Here is an 18,887-nt window from a genome sequence, read left to right on the forward strand (position 1 = left end):
GTATTTGCTGGGTCCCCAGGATGAAGGAGGAATTGATGAATCTGACTCCATGTTCTTAGAAGGCTAATTAAATATATTATATTATATTATATTATATTATATTATATTATATTATATTATATTATATTATATTATATTATATTATATTATATTATATTATATTATATTATATTATATTATATTATGCTATACTAAAGAATAGAGAAAGGATCTTACAGAAAGCTTAACAAGATACTAAAAAGGCGTGACTGCTTCCAGAGTCCCATCACAGCTGGATGGTGATTGGTCATTATGTTAAAACAATTCACATGTTGGATAAACAATCTCCAACCACATTCCAAAGCAGCAAAACACAGGAGAAGCAAACGAGATAATTTTTCTCTGAGACTTCTCAGCTTCCCAGGAGAAGAAATCCTGGTGAAGGGACTTTTCAGAAAATATGACAGTGACAATGAAGAATCTTTTACTAATATCCAACCTAAACCTCTCTTGACTCAGCTTCATGCCATTGCTTCAAGTCCTGTCACTGGGCACAACAGAAAAGAGATCATTGCGTCCTCTTCCTCTCATGAGGAAGCTGTAGACAGCTGAGGTCCCCTCTCAGTCTTCTCTTCTCCAGGCTGAGCAGACCAAGTGAACTCAGCCTCAAGAGGTCAGACCTAAGAAATTTTGTAGCTTTCTGTACATGAATTTGAAATACAATTAAACACTGAATCTTTGCTGAATTTTCTCTGAAGCTCCAGTCACAAAACCCCAGGAAATCGCTGTAGCAACAGAGGGGCATATTTCTGTAAGAACATAATAGCAGGTCTTTGAAGAGCAGGGAACAGAACATCTAACTTATTCCAGTATTTTGAGATCCTAAATCAAAGGGAAAAACTGTATGGGAGGAAGATTAAATTGGAAGAAGTAGAGATCAGTATCCACAATACCAAACAAATTATTAAGGCTTCCTTATATAAAGCAACTTCATAAAGAAAACAACTACTACAAATAGAGATTAACTAGAACATATTAATAAGATCATCATTATTACTTGGCTAAGCATTTAATTAGAACAACTACAGCTACAAAAAGCAATCAGAAAATCAATTAGGATTAGGAGAAAATGCAAACCTATAAAAATTTTGAAAAAATTGTCATGAAATCCATGAAAGGAACAGTTCAAACAAAACTCTGTATTTAATTTAGACAACAGTAAACTTAGAATTTTGTGCAGGATGCTGAGAACCAGGCTTGTCTTCCCCCACTGATTTTTACAGTCACATTATTTCACATCGTGTGTGGATGTGGCCTTAAATATATTTCAAGAGGAATGTATTTGCAAATATTAAGTTTAAATCTTTTATCTTAGGTACAAATTAGAACATTTAGAACTGGTAAGAAATCACTGGTCTAATCCCTGTAGTACTGATCAAAATTTTTTACCTAGAAGAAAAATAAATACTTATCTTTAAGTTAACTGCATATCTTAGGCTCCTTTTGAAAGATTTTAAAATTCCACAAGTAACATTTAGAGGTAAATTATTTTTTCATTAAATAGCTTCTCCAGATAGGTTCTTAGTTAAGATCTGGTTGTTTTATGGTTGCATAGTTGGTTACCTAAAATTAAATGCTCTGAGTCAATTACCCAAAGAGTATTACAGTGTTCTTTGTTGCATAGTTATGCAGTTACAGTGCATTGAGTATGATACAGTTCACCTTTCCTAAATAACAGAGTCTTAATTTTCAGTGCATTTACTTAGCTGACCAACTAGAATCTGAGTTTGTTGACTTGCAAGATGCTTCATCAAATCCTTAGTGTAGCCAGGCTGAGGGTGTTGGATTTTATTTTTTTTTTATTGTTAATTTTTTTTTTGTATTACATATTTTCATTTCATTTACTAGATGAACAAATTGTGAACATGTAATTTAACAGGTACGGGTTTTGTCATTATGTTTATAATGCTAGCAGTGTATGTAAAAGCAGTTCTAGAAGTGGATTAAATAGTAATAAAATGATTTGAAGTACTACCCTAAATAATTGCTGCACATTATTATCTTCACCATTCTGTATTCTCAAGCTATGAAAAGGCTCATTGCTGTACCTAATTTCATAGAAGAACAATCTGTTTTCAGATTTATTTGCGACACCAAAACTTTAGCAAAGAAATAAAATAATTTGAAAATGAACAAAAAATCATCTTGATCTTTAGAGTTTATAAAACACAGGATACTTACTTGGAATATCTTCAGGGTCTCTTAAGCTATTGGTCTTGCTCTGACCTTATGGAGGTGAAACACAGACATGAGTCAAGATCCTTTCTTTCCTCTTTCCCCTCAAGTCTTCAACTGAGCACTACAAAACCTGGAGATTATGAACCCGCCATGATATACTGACTCCAGCTAATCTCCCTATCTGGAGAGACCAGTCACATCTTGCAGTTTCTTAAAAGTGTGTGTGTTCACTTCCTTTCAAAAATATGTCCAAACTTGTAGATACCTCCTGAAAACATTTGTCAGACCTTGAATTTAGAATATCATTATACACTTCAATACAGACTCTTTTTCTGGGTTTAGATATTTAAACCTGACTCAAATAGAAATTAATGTAGATCTGAAACAGAAGAACTGGAAACCATTTTCTAAATCTTTTTTATGGTCATCACAAATAAGTAAGTACAAAGATACTTAAATCTCTATTGAATAGACTTATTTTTTGTGTTTATGTGTTTATTTTGTTCTTTCATGACAGTAAGATATTTGAGTAGCACCATTAATTAGCACAGGACACTACTTAATATCTCTGAGTTTGTTTTTTTATGACTATCTGATGGAAACACGATATCTTTTTCATTTGACTCTTACTATTTTGGGTTGAATTAACTGTAATAAGATAACCCCCAAATTACTTACTCCATCAGTTTCCTGTGAAAATACATTGCTGATCACTCCAGCCTACAATAACCTTCTAGCCAACAGAGCTGGTATATAGTTATTAATTTTTTTCATTGTTGACTTCTATGCCTGTTAGCAGAATTGTAACAATGCCTGCTGGCTGAAAAATTAGCAAAATGAACCCTTTCACATCTGTTTCTCAGTAGGCTAAGGAGAAAATGGGTCTGACATCCTCACTTTTTTTCTTGCTGAGCAGTCCAAGCAGTAGGAGAGCTAGAAAATACAAATTTCTGTAGCCATTTCATTCCATTTTCCTTAATTTTGTTACAGAGGTATGGAAAGGTAGAGCTGATATTACATCCAATCAACAAAATATTTCATCCATTTGAATAGAAGTTCTTGGTTCTAGCAGAATTTATGAAAACAAATTGAAAATTGACAATATAATAACCAACTCTAACAACAGCAGTACACCCCTCCTTTGGCTTCCTTATACCTAACACATAAAATCAAAATTAATACAAGGCTGTTATTCCCATTCTCTGCTTCATGAATCAGAAGAAAATCGACTGACCTTTTCTATGCCAGTAATTCCAGCTTTCATTTTCATTGAGTTTTGAGCAGCATCCACAATTTTCTTTTTATGCTACCCTTAACAGTGAAGGAAGCACTTTGCAAACATCTACAATGATCTCAGTCCTTTAAAATCCAAGATACTTTGAAATTTTATAGTAAATTAGGTGCCTTACAATCAAATGTATACTGTATATATACATATATGTGTGTGGAAATGTTGATACAATGTGTATATTTATACACACTGTATCAACATTTCCTCCATGCTTTTCATGAAATGACTGGCCTTTTCCTATCTTCTCACATTTCAGTTCATTGAGTGTAGACCATCAAATGTCTTTTGTGATGGTATACACTTATATATTACAAATATATACACTTCAGCCTTGCTAAGTAACATAGGAATTAACTAATTTAAAATTATAATTAACAGAGTCATTTTTTCTGTTTTGGAGAATTAGAAAAGAAATTAAGTTAAAGACATTTTAAGAAGATAGCCACATAACATCAAGTCCTGATCCAGTCTATTTTTTTTTAAATAGGCTGTAACCCAGAGGGCATCCCCATAAGAATGGATAAAGCAAAAGCAGCAAGAAAGAATTTGAGTTAATTATTGTCATTCTGGACAGGCTTATCATTTTATACTCCATTTTACTTTATATTCCTGAGGAAAAGGTGAGATGATCTACAGATCATTAATGGCTTTAAAATCTATGTACTTAAAAACCTAAAAGGTGATTTATGATCCAGAATAATATAAATTTTGGAAAACATTTGGTTTCTTAGGGTAGATGTTTGTGTGGTCTAATACAAGAGAAATGCATTGCATGTACTTCATGAGGATGACACAAATAGATCCTAATGTCTTTTTAACAGTAATCCCTAAATAACTTAGGAGTACACACTAAGATTTACTAGGAAAAATTAATAAATATTTGAAGTATCTCTAGAATTGACATTTAAAAACAGATTTTAAGAAAAAAAAACAGAAGATGCTTTCATTTCAAACTTACAATTTTTCCCTTTAAAACTATCCAAAAATAAATAACTTTTAGTTTCATTACAGCTTCCAGTATTGCCACTGGAAAAATTCTACCGTATGGCAAACCCTTCAAAACCCTTACATTTTCTTTAGTTGCTATCAATCTTAAGAAAAAAAATGAAAAAAAAGTCTCCCATTCAGACTATGGACTATTCAAACACTCCAATTATGCATCAGAAAAATAAGAATACTTAAACTCTTGCTTTTGTGTGAAACATTCTTCCTGAAAAAATATAAGTGCACACAAAAATAATGAGTAGAATGTGCATGACCATACCCTATATAATTATGTCATGCTAATTAATATACTGAACATAGACATTATAAGACAGGCATGTAGTTCCATGGTTTGGATACGAGTTAGGAGAGCTAGAGAAAAAGTGTAAGCACAGAAAATATGATGGAGGGAAGGATTTAAATGCCAAAACTCAATTTTGTTATTGTAGTGATAGGCAAGGCAACAATCTACTACTCACATAATATACACTAAATATGTATTTGTGAAGTAATAAATATTTCATCATATTCCAGGAATTTGGAATGAATACTATTCAATCTCTCCTAAATGAAAATAATTCTGTGCTTTTGCTGAGGTTCCCAAAAACAAGAAATACCTCAGCTAGCAGAAGTTTAAGTGCTTCAATAGTACCAGTCTCATCTAGGAACTAGCTTCTTGCACTGAGGTTGATATTCTTGCTTGTCTCCCACCCTATTTTTGACTCACCTCTGTCATAGCTTCAACTGCTGCTACCAGATCCTAAAATTAACCTCAGAACAAGGAAGATAAAAAGGGCTTTAATCTTTTCCTACACATCCTGGGATAGAAAGTCTTGCCTGTCCTTTGGGACTGACTGTTCTAGGACAGTGAAATGGAAGCTGGAAAAGCTGATTTTTAGTAGTTCCAGTGTGAGCTAGCTCTCTAGCACTCTAATCTTATGGCAATTCAGCAGTATTCTAAATATTATAAAATCCTCCTGTGTTCTGCAATCCTTCTCTTTATTTAATCTTTTGGTATAATAATTTCTTTCCTATTTCTCTCATATAATTTTTCTAGAAGTCATTATTATCTCTCTTAATTCCATAAATTGTTCTGCTTCTAACTTTGATTTGATCCACTTCTAAGCTGAAACTAAACTGGCATACTTAAAAGTTGGCCTTGTGCCTTAATCAGTTCATTTCTTATTCCATTTTTAACAAAGTGGAAAAGCAGATCCCTTCACTCTTTTCAGTAAGAGAGCTGTGAGAATAGACCTGTATTGGGTTTATGCAGCAAGGTTTTGGTAGTGGAGGGACCATATGAGTGGCTTCTGTGAGAAGGTGCCAGAAGCTTCCCCCATGTCTGACAGAGCCAATGCCACCTGGCTCCAGGATGGACCCACTGCTAAATGAGGGGGAGTCCATCAGTGATGGTGGCAGTGCCCCTTGATTAACCTGTTTCAGAAGGGGAAAAATTTGCTGTGCAACAGCACATATAGCTGGAAAGAAGAGTGAGAATATGTGAAACACATCTGCAGTAACTCTGCAGGCATCAAGGAGGCCCTTCAGATCAAAGATTTCACTACAGCTTGTGATTTCACTGCAGACCATGATGAGGCAGCTGTGCCCCTCCAGCCCATGGAAGTCCATGGTGGAACAGAAATCCACCTGCAACCTCGGAGGACCTCACTCTGAAGCAGGCTCCTGAGTAGGACTCATATTTATTCATGCTCAAGCTTATCTGAAAAAGCCTAGACTCATTCATAGAACTGGAGATTACATTGGACACTCCTTTTGTCAAAGTGATGCTGAAGTTACTGATGTCTCCCTCTAGTTCTTTTTAAAGATGTGCTGCATACGTATTGGTCAGCAGTTCTACAGTTTTATATTTGATGGTTGCCAGATATCTCAGGGAAATGCTGTGCAGCCCTGATGACTTACTGTCATCTCACTTCTCTGTTTGATCAAATGCTTTCTGTATATTTCAAACTGACCTAATTACTCTGAACTATCTTATAGATAGGGTGTGGGAATATACCTAACAAAAGTCCCTACAGAGCATTTCTTCTATGGACTTTTAATCTCCAATTTCCATTTCTACAGTACAATTGGAAGAATTATTACTTGTAAGCTCTCATGAAACACTGTTCAATTAAAATTGAAATTCCCTTTAAAAAAAGAAAATCGAACATATCTCAGCTCTCTTTCTTCAGATTTTGTTTTGTTTTGCTATGTTTTTAATTTGGAAAAATAATACAGATGTTCTTCAAGCATACTCAAGAGCTTCAGCTTTTGAAAACAGTACTCGACTGCTACTGCTTTGCTCATTGGCCATCCACAGTCATCTCCTTTTGAATGACACTTTATAAAGATGCTTACACTAATCTTCAAAAAATGCCCAACAAAAAGGTTTGCAGAGCTGAAGATAAGACTGCATAATTATTATTATAATTTAAGGAACATATACTTTAATGGCTATTATAATTTCTTTGCCTCTGTTAATTGAACTGCTAATTATGTTTTTTAATTGTAATGTTGTGGTAGTAAGTGAAAAAACAAAGCTGGTTTTCTGTGAGAACTTTGATTCACAATTATGTGTCATCAACAGAGTCCTTTAAAATGTGCTATATTTAAGAGGACTCCAAAAGCTGATATTTTACTTTTTTTTTTCCTTTTCTTACTGTTTCGCTATGGGATTACAGGAAGTTAAGCTGTTTTCTTAAGCAAGTGCTTCCATTATAATAAAAAGTAAAGCACTGCATTGGTTTCTGCACGTACTGGCAGAAAGGAGGTGAATAAGCTGAATAACACTGGTCAAGCAATTCCTCTCTGTGTCTCACTTTTCCTGTGTCTAAAAGACAGAGAAGTTACTGTCTTTTTATTAAAAGCACACATATTCTAATGGTACAGTACTGTGAGTACTCAATAGAATATAATAAAAATTATTAGCGCAAAGAGAAGCAAAAATAAAATTTTCTTGCAAGAAAGTTACACCAAATATATCAGGACAGTTTTTATGTTTATATTTTATTTCTCTGTAAGTGACTGAAGGGAATTTGGTACTGTCTCCTATTGCTAGAAAGAAAAGAAATTGAGGTTGGTGGGAACTTTATTTTAAGGAAAGATAAGTGTGGAATTGGATAGAAAGTAGCAGATCATAGCCTGATGTGCAGTGCACTTCTATTTGTCCAAGAAACTGGCCATCCCTCTTGATTTGAATTGTTCTATTGTTTCCAATACTCAGATGAGGCTTCATGCAGGTGTAGTTCAGACGTATAGGCCAATTGCTCTTCCTCTGGCAGTACATCGGAAAGGTTTCACAAATTGTTGGAAGACAGACATCCAATAAAAAAAAAAAGAAACTGAATTTCATTCAGGAACAGTGGATTGAATGTATATTCTATTTAGGGCATGGTTCACCTCATTCTGACAGAACAACTCATTTCCTGCTGTCAAGTCCTCTGTTTCTTAGAGAAGACAGGCAGGACTCTGGCATCATCCTGAAGTGCAGGGTACTGAGAGGATGCCTTGTCTGAACTCCCATAAGATACCAGCATGTAACTGTGCGTGTATTCTTGCCACAGCAGCAGAGACAGTTCAGTGAGTTTGGGTATTGCTAGTTTGCCATCAATTAGGTTGCTTCACACATTGGTAGAACTGTCAAAGCATCACCATTTAGTAGAATGTTGGTGTTTGAAAATGGCTTATTTTAAGCAGAACTTGAAAGGTGAGCTGTGATGTCAGGTGAAGCAGCTTGTCTGATGTGGCTCTAAGTTTGGCAGCTGTTATAGTGGGTAAGGAAATAAGAGCAAACAGTGGCCCAGTACACACATTGAACTGCCTGCATGTTAATGCTTGGGTTCATTTTGCCTTATTTTAAACACTTCTTATGGGAATCCTTCTGGATTTCTGGATTTCAATCTGCTCACTATTTTCCAGCCTTCTAAAAGCTATTAATGAATAATCTCCTTATGACATCTTTCTTTACACAAATATATATTTGATATATTGATAACATTGATATATGTTTGATATAACATTGATAAATGTTTGTTGGGAAAGGTGTTGTGTTGCATATATGTCTCATGCAGATAGCACGGAGTCAATCCAAATAAATATAGATACTATCTGATTTCCAGTATTTGAACTACCTGCTCCCAGATTTGTTGATCTCTTTGGAGAAATAGACAACTTGACACAAAGAAGAAGCTCAAGTTTTCCTAAGTTAAGTCTGTGAGTAAATTAAAACTAGTGACATAAATTTTTGGCAATTTAGGCATGTAGTTCCTAGTATGAAATTAGTTTCCTATTCCCCCCTCAAAAATGATGGACATTTTTATTGCTTTGAGCTCTTAGTTGCACCTTTTTTGAAAAGAAAGAGAGATTGTACACTTAAAACTGTACTTTATTCTTGGTACATAAATGCTTTTCCTAGTAACCCCTTCTGTGAGAAAAAAGATAAAGAGCCATTTATAAAAATCAGTTATCTGATCTCATGCTTCTAAATGTGGTATTCCATTATTTTTATCTTCATTTTTCTATAACTTTTTCCACAAAGACTTCACTGACTTAATGATATTTAGCACTTTAAACAAAAAGAAGAAAATGCTTAGTTTTTGTTCTTCTATATTGTTTTTCTAAATTTTTTTCATTTATGAGGTAATTTATTTCTGATTTATATATTCAGAAAATGAATGTGTTTGGATATTAATTAGTATATTTTTCTGAGGGTTTTTTGTCAATTCATAGACAGTTTCTTTTGATTTCCATAAAAATCCCTGTGATATTAAGTACAATGATATAGCACAATGATAATCCAAGAATATCTGAAATAGTGACCACCAATGTAGCGAGATAAAAAAGTGAATATATTAAAAACTAAGTTGTCAGTGCAGATATCACTGAAGTATCTACACCTTAAAAGATAATATTTCTTAGTCAACTAACAGTAGAACCTAGCTTTAATGCCATATTGAGGGATGTATCTTTTCCTCTGACATTAGAAATATCATGAATCCTGATTTCTGTTTTCATTGCTACTTCAATTCTGATCAAAGTCATTTAAAGTGAATAAATTAAAGCTAAACTAGCAGCGTTTGGTGGGCACTGGAAATACAGCTACATTTCTGGCCAAACAGCAATCTTCTATTAAAATGTTCCGGGTAAAATCTTCTCCAGACTATACTTTTTTAGGAAAATTTTCAAAAAAAAGCTAGAATTCATTCAATCATACGCACAAAAACATAATGCTATGGAATTCTTAAAAATCATGTAAGATACTGTATTTCACACCACAAGTCACTTTTCTTTAGGAATTCCCAAAATAAAACTAGAACAAGAACTAAAATGATAGATAGATAGATAGATAGATAGATAGATAGATAGATAGATAGATAGATAGATAGATAGATAGAAGAATAATCATCTTGCTATTACATAGCGTGAGTCTCTAGTTAAAAATACTGGCCCGCACCTGTTCTATACTCAATGCAATTTCCATTCTCTCATATAAAAAAAAGTGCGTACTTATTTTCTAGAACCTTGTAAAAAATGTCTTTCAAATGACAGTAAGTATCTCATTGTGAGAGATTCTTTTACAGTTTTCTGCTAAATCTCTTGTAAGTAGCAAGTTCACTAAATAGAAACTACCTGCAAGGATTTGACAATATAGTCCAAGAATTCATATGTAAAATATATTATTGTTACTTTGATGAAGCTTAATCATATTTTGCTTTGCTAAGTCTTTTTGAATGCACCAGTTTTGTCTGCTCATATTAAAGTCTACTAAGTAAAGGAGGTTTGAAAGCAGAGTATATTGCTTGGTGCCTGGAGTCTTATCCTCTTGAGAAAGGATAAAGCATGAGGGTGTGCTGAAAATATTGTAAATGTGAAATTAAAGGGATAGAAGTCAAATAATGTTCAGTTAATTTCTTAAAGTTTCAGTCTTTCACCCAGCAATTTCATGGGTTGGTGTTGCAGTACTGTGATTTTCTGAACATTATGAAAAAACAAAATTTTTTAGTGCATTTCTGAAACTGATAAGGAGGGTTTTTTTTTTTTTCAGTAATCTGAAAAATTCCCTCTGAAAAGACGGCTTTTTATTGCACAGTTAATGCAGATGAATTGGTAAAATGAGCCCAGGAGTATCTTCTGTAAGTCATCTAATGGTTCATTTCCAGTAATAGAGATGTGCAGGGTAGATATTAAGTAATTATTTTATTAGGTAAAATTAAATCACAAGCAAAACCTAATCAGTGGTGTTCACAAATATTTTTTTCTGAAGTGTTTAGATTGTGACAGTGTCAAGAGTACTTCTGAAAATCCAAAAAGGATTGCCATCTGAGCACTGCAGGAGATCACTTTCCAAAAGCAAATTCTGTGCAGCAGAAGAAAAGGAAGTAAATGTAAAGTGATGACCTACTGATGTCTACCTGGACAGAAGAATATTTATTTTGTTCATTGCACTGCCCTGTACATTCTATTATTAACAATATATTGCTGATGAAAAAAATCAGAGTTCAATCAAAAGTGGTTGCTTTTAACAAAGGTTCATTAAAAGAGAATTTGTATTTTCTATTCTTTTACACATAAACAACTATTTTCAGATGGAGATACTAAATTTAATTTTTGTCTCTTTTTTACTGCTTTTACTTAGTATAGGCATCTGCTGTGTCACTTTGATCTTAGGCATTTCAAAAAAAAACCCAAACATAAAACAAGATATTCAATCTTGAGACAATATGATTTGACACATCAACAAGAATAATTGCTATTTTACTGTTAACAGAGGATAAGGAGTGGAGCAAAGGGCTAGTGTAGTCTTTCAGGTCTTCCTCTGAAAGAGTGGAACCTTACAATCAGTGCCCAGCATTGCCTTGAGCGGTGAGGATGGGGAACTGTTCAGTTAGAGATTGCTCATGGCTTTCTTACAAATAATAGCAGTGCAGAAGGGCAGGGGGTGCAAGACTGCTGCTTCCCTGAGGCTAAAAAATAATTTCACACTAGCTCTCCTCTTGTTCTGAGGATTTTTCACATAATCCTTAGTGTTTGCTGAGTACCCAGAAGAGCTAATGAATTTGAGCATGTGAATAATGTGACTTCTTCAATGCTTTACTATTGCTAAAGCCTTGCAATATGTAGCCATACATATGCCCATATATTGGAATTTTAGACTTTGTTTCTTGCAGAATATTTGCCTTGGAAAAGGCACTTCCACCTGCAGAAATGTGTTATCTATTAAATATGTCTTTTATTTTTAATCTAAATCTCTGACAATTCGATATCTTCCATAGTTCCTTTTCTTACCAATATATAGTACATTTTGCTTAAAATGGGCACACTGTGCTTTAAATTTTAGTTCTAAATGATCTATCCAGGCATTAAAGTTGAATTTAAGCACTTTGTAGTGCTGGATAATTGATGCCTTAACTTTCTACTGCTTTTTTACTAGAGGCTTGATGGAGTTCATTTGAAGGTAAAGCACCATCCAGGAGAGATAATTGGGGGGTGTTGGCCGAGAGCTGAGCCTAATGCAACTTGCAAAATGCATTGCTCTAAAATCCTGAATATATTTCCAGGGAGTTCTGCCAAGGTAACCAATACATGGGCTTATTATGGGTGCTCAGAAGTACAGCCCTCATGTTGTGTTAAAATTTCCATAGGTGGAAAGAGCGTAGATACATAATTCAAGAAATAGTAACTATTTCTCAATTTAAAAAATGCTAAGTTGCAATTTGCTCATACTGTGGCCACAGGAAACAAACAGGAAATTATTAATCCTTTTAAACAATTAGTGACAGAAAATATCATGACATCCATTGTATAATGGTACTGAAATCCTGTTTAGGGTGCACACATAATGCCTTTTAGATTATATTGATATTCTATAACTATAACCCATTAAATATAATTATAATATAGGAATTACTATAAAGCAATGATTATTATAAAAATGTTTTAAGTTTCCTTGGGGGATTAAAATCTTTTTCTATTAATAACAGAAGTATTACAGAGTAGTTTTTTCTGTTAGATTCTGCAGAAAATAAGTAAATCTCCTGACAATATCAAAAGGAAAAAAAATTGCTCTCCGGAAGTGATACAATTCCTCAAACTTAGATATCCTGTTTCTTTCTAGATGCTTTAGACTACCTGAGGCTTCCATGTCAGGTTACTAACAATGATTCAAGACCCTTTACTTTCTGAAGTGGCAGATAAAGGACAGACTGGATATCCTGGGACATCTAAAATAATAAAACTTTATCTGCTAGAGGAACTTAATCCAGCTGAGGCATCCGTAGGTTTCTCTAAGCAGTGACCATGGGGCTATTGCACACTGTTTCTTAGGCTTTGCTGCTGACTCCATCAATCTGAAGACCCAGTTTAACCTGAAAGGTTTGGGGTTTACCATTTTTCTAAATATTTCTTAGTTTAGAGACTCTAATGAACTACTGCAAGAATATCCAATAGGAACAAGTGGAGCTTAGTTTATTGATTCAGTAATCCCAGATATATCTCATTGTCCATCTGGAAACACTTGTTGGGGTGAGATTTCTTACTGCTTGATTTGCCTGTTTATAATGATATACTATATTTTTAGATTTTACTACTGTCCCTCATGATAATTCTACTCAGAGAAGAACTACATGATGTAATGATAAAATGCCTGTTATGTACTCTTGCAACACTATCAGAACAGCTGTATTTAAAAAATCAGATCTCTTTCAGTACTTAGGGCAGTGGAAACCTATTTGTATACTCAATATTCTAACAGCCATTTTTAATAGTGCTTTCTGTAATTTAAGTGTATTTTCAGTTTTATCTTGAAATGTTCAGGTCCCCTATCTTGACTTTTTCTTACTGAGATTACTATAAACATTAAAATCACTTCACAAAACCTGAGAAGAGGTGCAAAAACTGATTAACAGCAAAGATGATAAAGATTAAATCAAGCCCTGGATCCTGCTCATCAATATTTTCCTTTGGATTTTATTTTAGTAAGCACATACATGCAAAAATCAAGTTTCCTCATTTATTCTCCATTGTTTTGTCTGAGAAAACAGCAAGAGAGACCTGGAAAACTAAGCAGATGCTTATTTCTGCAGCATCTGTCATGAATGTTTGCTAAGTCTGGCAAAAGCAGAAGACAGGTGGCTGGAGACAGTACTAATCCAGAAAAGACCCTTATTATGAATAGGTGTCCTAGGATTGTGTGGCAATTTTTTATTAAGTCCTCATGCTATTTTCTTTACACTAATAATTAAAGTCATTTGATAAAAAGAAGAATGAGAAAGAAGTAGACTGACTTGTAAAACTTTTCATTCAGACAAAGGAGTTCCACAATTTTGGAAAAAATAAGGTTACTGTGTAAGCTTTCTAAGCAAGTCTTTTGAAGTTCTGTTATTAAAAATATTTCAGTGACTTTCCAGAATTTTTACTAGCTGAGTTAAATAAATGAAAATTCTCCAATTTTGATTATGTATATTTTTCTTCTTTTGGATGCTGTATGCAAGCAAGTAATTTTGCTATACCTGTACTATACCTGTACCTTTTCCCTGAATTTTCCCTGTCTATCTTATGCCACTGTGTTCTCCTGAAATTTCCCTCATTTTACTCTGTAGCTGATGAATACAGAAATATGTGTATTTTAGAACCATATTTTTCACAGTGTGTTAACTTAGATAACACTTTTTTTTCACTGTGCCATAACAGCACATTCTTTTAATGAAAAATTGTCTTCCTTAAACATTTCAGTCATAACCCAAGCCCTTAAAAGCTGAGGGCAGCCTTCTGTGAGACCTTTGCCAAGATCAAAGTATAAAAGGGTCAGAGGAAAATCTCTCTAATGCTCACCTGGGGAAAATGAAACCTTTATTATGACAGAAAAAAAGAATTATGGCCAGTAACTGTATGAATGCAGTGAATCCATTGAATTTATAGTGGCAGTTAAAGAACCATTGAGCTAATGCTGAAATGTGGTACTTTATACTGGTTTTGTTATGTTTCTTGAATACAGAATTCTGGAATGAAAAAATGCTTGGTTGAAAAGGACACAGAATCACAGAATCACAAAATAGATAGGGTTGGGTGGGAGATCTGGAGACCATCCAATCCAACCCCCTGCCAAGGAAGCATCACCTCGAGCAAGGAAGACATCCAGGTGGGTTTTAAATGTCTCCAGAGAGGAAGATTCCACAACAGCCTGTTCCAATGCTCTGGCATGCTGAGGTGGAACTCCTATGGTATAGTTTATGGTCATTACTTCTCCTTCTGTCACTGGACAATGCTGAAAATAGTGTGGCACCACTCACCTTTGAAATATTTATATGTACTGATACATATAAATATTTCACAGCCTTCTCTTCTCCTCACTAAACAGGCCCAGCTGCCTCAGTCTCTCCTCATAAGAGAGATTTTTCTTGACTATATGCATGTATAATATTTCTGTTAATTCACTCTGAGTATTATCAAGAGGTTGTGATAAGGAATTAATGTTTCAGTATAAAGTTACAAGTCTGTTTCATTAGACTAATCAAAGAACCCTGCAAAGAACTCTAAGTAACTTGTAAAATGCACTAGAATTAGATAATTTTATTATCAATTTAATCTATGGTTTGTTTTGGGGGCAGTTTTTTTGTTTGTTTGTTTGTTTGTTTGTTTGTTTGTTTTGGGGATGTTTTTTGTGGTTTTTTGTTTGTTTGTTTTCATAAAGAAAATTCAGTGTTTAAAAGCATATGCCAGAAGTGTGACCCTCCTGTATGTTATAGAATGTTTTTTTACCTCAACACAAATTCAGCCTAGCAAAATGATGGTGTAAGGACTCTTAGCAAGTAAATGTGACTTAAACCCCTAGTGTTCAGACTATCTGCAAGAGCTGAATGACTGTGAGTGTTGTATGTGTATTGTGACTTTGTCCAAAGACAATAACTAGGCTCGAGTTACCATGTGCATAACTCTGTCTCTCCATGTGCATAAAAATGTCTCCCTCATTTTCAGAGTCTGGTATTTACCCAGACATAAATTTCCCAAAGGATGTACAGTGCCACCTTCATTTTGTTCAAGTGGTAATTTTTGTCAATTAGTTTTGTTGTAAGGCAGAGGCAAGACTGTGAATAAAATACTTCATGCTCAGAATTAGAAATATGTTGCTGTCAAGGAATCTCACCTTATCTGTGTTGTACAGCATTAGGTCAACATATATTGCATGGAAAGGAAATGCAGTGTCATCATTATTACTATTTGCTGTTTCTTCTCAAGGACTTTGAATCCTACTATTAAGCTTGACAATACAGATAAAATATTAATAATTTTCAAGATTAATTGATTTGAAACTGTCATAATTATATCAGTTGAGAATGTGTTTTCTCTTCTCATAAGTAATGCTGGTACTACATGGCTGTTGCAGTCTTCCACCCCTAATTTCTCTTTTCAGAAATAACGTCTGTGTTGTCACTACACATACCACACTTGGTATCTTTCAGTGCTTTCTGCTTAAAAGTTAGTGAGCAGGAACCACTCAAATAGGCAAAATAAAGAGTCCAAGGACATATATTATGAGAGAAAGAAAGACTAAAGGGGTTTTTGTGTGGGAGGGGAGGAATCTTAGAATACATTTGCAGCTGTAAAGTTGAAAAGCCTTTTCCCGGTACCACCACAAGTGCTGTGCAGATGCTGTTATGCAGCAAGGTGAATACAATAGACAAGTTGCAATGTAAAGGCTGCATCACCATAATAAATTGCAAGACCTTCAGAGTCATACTCAGATAATGATGTTACAGCTAGAGTTATGACTTATTTATTTAACCAAGGGCAAAGTTGTTGAGACACTTTCATTTTCAAGAAAGGCCTGACAAGGCAGACAGCAGTAATGGCACTGGACAAATTAACTTCTCTGCTAGCTAGCCAATACAAACTACAGCACAGCTCAGGAGGACAGAGTGTGTGCTCTTAAGAGGAAACATAAACCAATGAAATTAAATACCTACTGAGCATTAATAAACCCATTAGTGAGCATTAATAAAATAAAAACGCTCACTCCTTTACAGCCTTGGAAGTCAGCAGCTCCATTCTCTGTGAACTATTTAGTGAGGCTGGAAGAATGATTTGAGGGGGAGAGCAGGGAAAAGAGTAAATCAGAAGGTAGGTTTTAGTTAATGGGAAGGGACTGAATTTAGCTAAGGGCTGAATCAGCTGAAGTGAAGGTTGGAATGAGTCTATGAGGAAATTAATAATTCTGTATACAAAGAGGGGTTTCGATAGCATGCAGTAAATAACACCTAGGGACACAAACTGAACAATGAGGATGAAACAAATCATGGAGTAGCTGCAGTTTCCTGCGCGACTGTCCTTCAGCCTAAATGAGGTGCGGGTATGGTAGGAAAAAAAAAAGGTCTGTAATTAAATACCACATCAGAATGGAACAGTGTCAAGGTTGCTTGGTTCCTTATTTGGGGTTCCCACCCCTTTTGACTTATCTGCCCAGTAATGACTGGAATTCATTATTCTGTTAGAGACTTGCTTATTCATCTCTCCTTTATTTCTCCTTGCCTATCTTCAGCCTCTTTCATGTATATGTCCTTTCTAAATCCTACAACATATTCAAAATACCAAGAAATAATAGAATAAAAATTCCAAACAAAACAAAACAGAACAAAACAAAACAAAATAAAAAATCCAACCCAACCCAACCAAACACCACCAAAAAAACCCAAAACAAACAAACAAACAAACAAGCAAAGAAACAAAAAATAACTAAAAAAACCCCATCAAATCAAACAGAAACAAAAAACCCAAAGAAAAAAACTATACAACGCGGTACTGGTCCCATAAGTAGTTCACCTGTAACTGCGGTCACAAGGGTTTTCAGGATGAAGAAGAGATGAGAATGTTGACTCCATGATCAGAAGGCTTGATTTATTATTTTATGATATATGTTACATTAGGACTATACTAAAAAGCAATAGAAAGGAAAGGTTTCTTCAGCAGCTAGCTAAGCTAAGAATAGAAAAGAATGAATAACAAAGATCTGTGTCTCAGACAGAGCAAGAGCCAGCTCTGCCATGAGTGGTCAAGAAATCCAAACACCCACAGGAGACCAATCACAGGTCTACCTGTTGCATTCCACAGCAGCAGATAACCATTGTTTACTTTAGTTACTGAAACTGCAGCTTCTCACAAGGAAAAATCCTAAGAAAGGATTTTTCATGAAAGATGTCTGCGACATTCACCAATCTCCAGTAACCTATGATTTTAAAATGCTTGTCATGAATCTCTGTCCCTGCTGGAAAGTCACTATCTCTGTGCCAGGAACTGAGTTGCAAAAATATAGAAGGTCGAAGTCCATTAGAAATTGGCACACACTATAACCATACACATTTTGTGGATCTTTGATCTCTCTGAGGCTTTTTTTTGGTATTTTAAGACATTAGAGAATTGTAACTTGCCTTGTAAAAATGTGCTGCCACCTATACTTAAAAGTAAGTCAACAAAGAATTATACATGTACTCTACTGAAGCACCAAAACAGGAAGCATGGTGACTTTTTCCATAATCAGTGGAAAACTAAAAAGGACTGTTTAGTGAGCTGAATCATCCCCTGGACTGTCTATCTTCACTGTTTGTAGATGACATGGAGAACATTTGGCCTCCCATTAAATTAATTCAATTAGAAAAATAAAGAAACTTCAGATGTCAAAACTGTTACTGAGCAGTCTAAATGTCATCATAATGGTTAAGCATTTTTACCTATCTTTTTTGCAGATCCACTTCTATGACAATAAATAAAAATATAGGAAACATTTCCCATAACTAGCAGATTAACACAAAAGCAAATGACATTTTGTGGTATTTGGATGAATTCCATGTTTACAATGCTACTTTATTTTACATCTTTATATATTTTATAATTAAATTAATTTTTATTGAATCTTCCCTTTTAGTTCTTAATATGCGAATTGCTCTCTATTGTAGAAGCTTCCTGAACACATTCTGTCCCTATGCACACAGAATTTATCATGCACATGTTTTTATTAAACAACTAAGCAAATAAAGAAGTGCTCCAGAGACTTTTCTCAAAACACTGAACTGTCATTCTTCATTTACTGTTATATAGTTGCAAAGATTGTTTATTCATTCTTGCTCTATTTATCTAACACCAACTTTACTGTTCAAGGTCACAGAGAGAGAAGAACAACATTTCTAGAATGCTTCAGAGTTGGACAAAAATATGTGTCTGCAATGAAATCTTTTTAGAACACATTCCATTGTAATGCAGGAGTCACATTGCAAGTGGAGGTTTCAAATAGGTATATCATAATCAATGAGATTACTTTTATATTCTATGAATTGCAGACAGGGTTTTGCAAAAATTAAATTTTAACATCAGATGTTATTAACTTTGTTTTTTTTTAAATTTTTTCGAG

The sequence above is a fragment of the Molothrus aeneus genome, chromosome 2, assembly GCF_037042795.1.
Source record: "Molothrus aeneus isolate 106 chromosome 2, BPBGC_Maene_1.0, whole genome shotgun sequence".
Lineage (NCBI taxonomy): Eukaryota > Metazoa > Chordata > Aves > Passeriformes > Icteridae > Molothrus > Molothrus aeneus.